Below are 6,337 nucleotides of genomic sequence, written 5' to 3'. Positions count from 1 at the left end.
ATGAACTGTAGGAGAGGGCCACAGGATTGGAGTAATGGCGTTCAGATAAAGAATGCAGCCACTGCTAATAGAATGGCCCTCTGAGAATGTAGGGGAGAGGTCCTGAATAACATCCTGCCCTGTGATCAACATTCTGCCCTGTGGTGGACCTCCTGCACATGCCTCCCATTGGCCAAAACCAGACAAAAGCCAGAGGACAGTTGATGTCGTCCATAAAAGTCAGTCCTGAGTCACAGAACAGGGTGGTGAGTGGATCTGGAAGGACAGAGGAAAACCCAGCAGTCATTTCCTATCTTTTCCTACAGCTAGCACCTTGGTTCAGGCCTCACCCTTTCTTGCCTGGCCTATGCTGATGGCCTTCCTGCCTGTCCTCGTGTCCCTGTTTCCAAGAAGCTGTATTCATTCAGCACGGGATTGGGGTATATAGACCTCCGTCCAGGAACCAGATCTGCAGCGTCAAGACCCTTGCCCCAGAGACCTCATCGGTAAAACAACAGGTGGAGCCGGGGGATGCCCGAAGACCTTCCCGGACCATGATTTACTGATGCTAGACATATTTTAAATATCAAGGAATCGACTTGCGACTTTTAAACGCAAAGGGACAGGTGGAAATGGATTGAGGCTGCCTCCCTGCCCCCTTCCAGAAAACCATGTCACTCCGGCAGACCGGCGATTGCTTCAAAACCATGTCACTCCGGCAGACCGGGTCTCTCGAAGGGCATAGGCTAAAGCGATCCCGGAAGGCACTTTCGCGGCGCCTGGGCCCTCCCACCGCGCGAGTAAGGGGCACAAATCCCCGGCGCTCCCCTTTGGTCTTCCACTTGGGCACCTGCCGGTGGGAAGCGAGGGGGAGCAGCGGAGAGCGCAGGCGCAGGGTTCGTGCCTGCGGGGCCGCTCTCCCTGCCCAGCCAGGCGGCCTGAGCCGCCCCTGCCGCGGTTTTCCTGGCGAAGCGCGCGGTGGCCTCAGTGGGCTCAGAGCCTGGACTAGGCGCGCGGCAGCGGGCAGCCCCGGCCGGAGCACCGGGCGCTCCTTCCTCGCCGCGACGCACAGGTAACCGGGCCCCGGCAGCCGGTCGGCAGCAGTGGACTGGGACCTTGACCCTGCCTGCCGGGCCGCCCCACCCGTAAGGAGTGGGAGCGTACCCCGAACCCCACACGCTCGCTTTTAGCCGAGGCACTTAAGAAGCCGACTCCCTCTTTTGGGGTTAGGCCGGGCCCTGGGCGAAGCGCCCCGCCCCCTTTACAAGCCTTTGCGGAGGCTCTGCTCGACGCCTGTACGGCTGCGGGCCGCCACTTCCCGGCACTGCTCTCTTGGAAAACCTGGACGCCGGTTCGGTAGGGTCAGTATCAGCTGTGCGCCCCCGTTTCCTGCCACTGTCGCATGTATGGGTCCTTCCCCAGCCTCTCTGATAAAGGCCAGAAGCTACTGCTTTCCTTTCGCCCAGGAACCCACCCAAACAAGGGAGAGTCCCTATGGCGCCATGGGATCAATTTCAAATACAAACTTTTAAGAATGCTGGATGGTTTTAGAAATAGGGCCGAGAATGAGTATTTGCCTTTCTTCTGTTGTCTGTCTCTGCCTCTTGGACGCCAGTCTATGTGGGTTGAGATTTTCGCGGAGATTAAACGGTTTGGAGAAATCTTTCCCCAACGAAAGGCGAGGGCAAGGAGGAAGGGCCAGGCCGCGGCCGAATGTAGCGGGTGGAGGCTCAGAGCAAGTCCGCTCAGCCTTCCCCACCTCCGGGGAGGAAAACAGGACCCTCCCTGACCCGGCTCCGGGCTGTAGAATTTCTACGCCTCGTGCGCCCGTTTGGCCTCTTTAGAGAGAAGAGGATGGCAGGGTGGCGCGGGCCAGCAGGAAGGGCGAGTGGGAGCGCTGCGCGGACCCGCATCTCCGGCCAGGCTTTTGCCGGGCTTGGCGAGGAGCGGGATGGAAAGCTGGCGTCTCAGTGACGATTGAGGGCCCGGAGATAGTGACGCACTAGGCGAAGAGGGCTGGGGGCGCCTGGGGAAGGGGCGGTCTCCGCCAGCTTTACGGCTCGAAAGGACTCGATTGGGGTTGCCCGTGTCCGTGGTGCTGAAGTGCTTCAAGCTCCTTCGTCGGCTTACTTCCCGGGCGGCGGCCTGCCTTGCGGTTCTACTCCGCACCTTTGAGTAGCCGCTCTCCAAGGCAGGTGGCCAGAGTGGCGCCGGCTCCCGGGCTCGACACTGAAAGCCTTTGCGGATGGATTGATGCTGGTTTCCTGCAGATAACATGAAGGCAAATGTGGCTCGCCCGGGGGTGCAGATAAACAGGTTTGATTTACCTACATGGGAGGACATAGGGTGAGCATAAACATGAACTCTCACGTATGCATATGCATAGCATATGTAGGATGCATGTATGTGCATATGCACACAAACATTACACACATGTAAATACACTCATTGGTTTTCAGTGCCATCACACACTACAAGTCACACATTTTCCCCAGAGCTTCTTGTGTAATCCATCTTTATTTTTTGACACGTTTCTGAACTCCGCAGAACCATTAACTTCCATGGTTATCTGTTCCCAAGTCACAGAACCTTGGGAACAGGTGAATTAAAGTGTCTGGTATTTTGCTGAGCAACGAAGTATTTACACATATTTTAATTCCAGAACAAAGATAGTCTAGAAAGATGTAAAATTGATATTGATACAAAAAAGATGTTGCTAAAGGAAGTTTAAACAAAAAGAATTAATGAAAAATTTAATACAGAACAATAGCTAGCTAACGATCTTATGGAAAGTTATAATCTGAAGAAAATATGACTAAGATGTATCATAATGCTGACAATTTCAAATATACTGGTGGGATATGGTTTGTGAACTCTGTAAAGATTACATATATACTTTTCAAAACATTGAATATCTGTGGTTTTTCTCTCATAAAATGTATGCTCACTGTAAGAAATTTAGGTGACAGAGAAATACATAAAACCAGAGAAAACCATTGTAAATAGATTTTTAAAAAATTGAAGCATAGTTGATTTACCATATTGTGTTAGTTTCAGGAGTGCAGCAGAGTGATTCAGTTATACATATATGCATTATATTCTTTTTTCTGATTCTTTTCCATTATAGTTTATTACAAGATATTGAATATAGTTCCCTGTGCTCTACAGTAAATCCTTGTTATTTATCTATTTTATATATGGTAGTGTGCATATGGTAGTGTGCATTAATCCCATACTCCAATTTATCTCCCCCTTCCCCTTTGGTAACCATAAGTTTGTTTTCTAGGTCTGTGCATCTGTTTTGTAATTAAGTTCATTTGTATTATTTTTTTAGATTGCACATGTAAATGATATCATATAATATTTGTCTTTGTCTGACTTCACTTAGTATGATAATCTCTAGGTCCATCCATATTGCTACACATTACATTGTTTCATTCTTTTTTATGGCTGAGTAATATTCCCTTGTGTATCTATCTATCTATATCTATACCTATATCTCTATATCTCACATCTTCTTTATCCATTCATTTGTTGATGGACAGTTTGGTTGCTTCAATGTCTTGCCTATTGTAAATAGTGCCTCTATGAACACTGGGGTGCATGTATCTTTTTGAATTAGAGCTTTCATTTTTTCTGGATATATGCCCAGGAGTGGGATTGCTGGATCATATGGTAACTCTATTTTTAGTTTTTTATGGAACTTCCATACTTTAACAGATTTTCTCTTAGATGAACACACATGCATTTTAAATGGACCAACCTTCTGTTGGTTGCATTTTCACTATGTAATTTATCATTAATGTCTTTCAAACCAATACATATAAAACTAGGTCATCATCATTAAGTGGTGTATAATATTGCACTATGTGGGCAGAACATAATTTGTTTAAGCAATCTTATAATAATGAACATTTATTTATTTCCAATTTTTGCTGTTATTAGACAGTTCTGCAAATAATATCTTTGAACAAACATTTGTGCACTTATTTATTTTCTTAGAAAAAAAAATCCTAGAAGTGAAATTGATCATTCAATGGATATGTACATTTTATGTTTTGATACATTGATTTGTTTATTTATTTGTTCAATTATTTCCTGTCTCCTCCCTTGTGTGCTTTATTCTTTACTATGTTCTCAGTATCTACACGGTGTGAAATATATGTGTATTCAAGACATATTTGTTGGAAGAACACTATTTCTAGATTGTTCTACAGAAAAGATGTACCAATATATACCAACATAAACACTGAATTAGAATGTCAGTATCCCCACACTATCACCAAAATCAGGGTTTTCTTCCAATTGGATAGGCAGTAAAGAGCATCTTTTTATATATTTATTGGTCATACTTATTTTTGTTTTGTGAGTTTCCAGCTCATATCCTTATTTTTCTATTTTTCTTATATTCTTTTTCTTATATGTAAAAACTCTTTGTATACTGAAGACTCTGTTACATGTTGCAATTTTTTCTTGATTTTTTTATTTTTAAACTTTATGATATTTTCTGCTGTATGGAAAATTTCAGTTTTTATGTAGTCAAATATATCTTGCCCCTTCCCTTTTATAAAAAAATTAAAAAAAATCATTTTATTGGCTGCACCATGAGGCTTGCATTATCTTAGTTCCCTGACCTGGGATCAAACCCGTGCCCGCTGCAGTGGAAACATGGAGTCCTAACCACTGGACTGCCAGAGAACTCCCAGATTCCTTTAATTTAGTTAGAGTCAAGAGATAGAAGATAGAGTTAGGTTGCAGCATTGTGGCAACCAAAGCTCTGCACCACAACTAATTAGACCCAGAATTAGAGGTCTCTGGTTAAAAGGGTGACTTTCTTCAAAGGGGACCAGCTATGCCATTCTCCTAGCATTTGTTGAGTCTGGCAATGCCCTAGGGCCTGGGGATTCCAAGAAGAAGATAAGGACACAATCTCTGTTCTTGGAGCAGGAACACTTTATCAGGGGTTTGTGTTACATACACAATTCACATTGATACCTTGTGTCAAGGACTGTAACAGAGTCCTGTAGAAACTGTTCTTGAGTCCAGAGGAGGAACAGATTGTTTAGTGAGAGCCTTCTCCAAGTAGTTCTCCTGGAAGTTTGTGGGGATGTGGGTGGGAATTTGCCAGATATTGCTTTGTTGGGTAGTAAGTAGTTGATGGCCTCAAGTTGGAGTGGAAGCTGACAGTCTGGATTTGAAGGCTGACTGCCATAGTAAGCTCCTTGTAAGCTTGGGCAAGTTACTGAAGCTTGCTGATCTTCACTTAATTTTTTTTCTTTTTAAAGAGGGACTGATATTAGTGCCTGCCTTGTTGGAGTTGTTGTGGGATTAAGTAAAATAATACACACTGAGCCCTTGGTATAAGCCTGGTGCATAGTAGTCTAGTCTATTTATATTCTTGCCTTTCTATAAAGTTGCATGTAAATCACTCTGGACAAGTGATTATTGATCCCATTGTCAGAGCTCTTAAGGGTAAAACTATGAACCATTTGTGTCTTCTGAATCTGTGAATAATTCTCCTAATCTGGAAATTTCTCTCTTAATGTTGCTTAAATCCCAAGCTGCTGCTTTTTACTGATTCTCATGCTAGTCTGAAATTGTCTAGTCTGAAATTGTCATTACTTTTGCTTTGTTCTCTAGTACTCTGATGTTAAAGCAAATACATTTTTTTTTTTTTTTTGCGGTATGCGGGCCTCTCACTGTCGTGGCCTCTCCCGTTGCGGAGCACAGGCTCCGGACACGCAGGCTCAGCGGCCATGGCTCACGGGCCCAGCCGCTCCGCAGCATGTGGGATCCTCCCGGACCGGGGCACGAACCCGTGTCCCCTGCATTGGCAGGCGGACTCCCAACCACTGCGCCACCAGGGAAGCCCGCAAATACGTATTTAATTGTATAACTTCCTTTAATGTGCATAGCACTTGTTGTGTCTGTTTTGTGGTACTTGTTAGCATATTTCTTTTCTCCAAAATGAACATGTAAGTTCTTTAAGAGAAAGCGTATGTTTTCTAGATTTTTTAAAAAGTTATCTTTTATTACCATTGTCTGTTTTTTAAAAAATTTAAAAATTAATTATTTTTGGCTGCATTGGGTCTTCATTGCTGCACATGGGCTTTCTCTAGTTGCGGTGATCAGGGGCTACTTTTCACTGCAGTGTGCGGGCTCCTCATTGTGGTGGCTTCTCTTGTTGCGGAGCACGGGCTTCAGTAGTTGTGGCTCACAGTCTCTAGAGCACAGGCTCAGTAGTTGTGGCGCAGAGGGCTTAGCTGCTCCACGGCATGTGGGATCTTCCCAGAACCAGGGCTGGAACCCGTGTCCCTTGCATTGGCAGGCGGATTCTTAACCACTGCGCCACCAGGGT

At 45.2% G+C, this 6,337-nt stretch overlaps 1 protein-coding gene across 2 annotated transcripts in view; it reads left to right on the top strand.

Moving 5' to 3' along the window:
* The first annotated feature begins 773 nt into the window (after nucleotides 1–773).
* Nucleotides 774–6,337, top strand: part of SLC35G2 (solute carrier family 35 member G2) — a 32,497-nt gene continuing 26,933 nt past the window's right edge. The window contains exon 1 of one of the 2 annotated variants that reach the window (XM_019934220.3): nucleotides 774–1,051. The gene's annotated coding sequence lies outside the window, so the exon portion shown is untranslated. Of the gene's footprint in view, nucleotides 1,052–1,093; nucleotides 1,341–6,337 lie in introns of those variants that run through there. The other variant, XM_073803797.1, reaches the window with a different exon arrangement.

The sequence above is a fragment of the Tursiops truncatus genome, chromosome 4, assembly GCF_011762595.2.
Source record: "Tursiops truncatus isolate mTurTru1 chromosome 4, mTurTru1.mat.Y, whole genome shotgun sequence".
In the NCBI taxonomy this organism is placed as follows: Eukaryota; Metazoa; Chordata; class Mammalia; order Artiodactyla; family Delphinidae; genus Tursiops; species Tursiops truncatus.
This window is presented reverse-complemented; position numbering and strand designations above follow the sequence as displayed.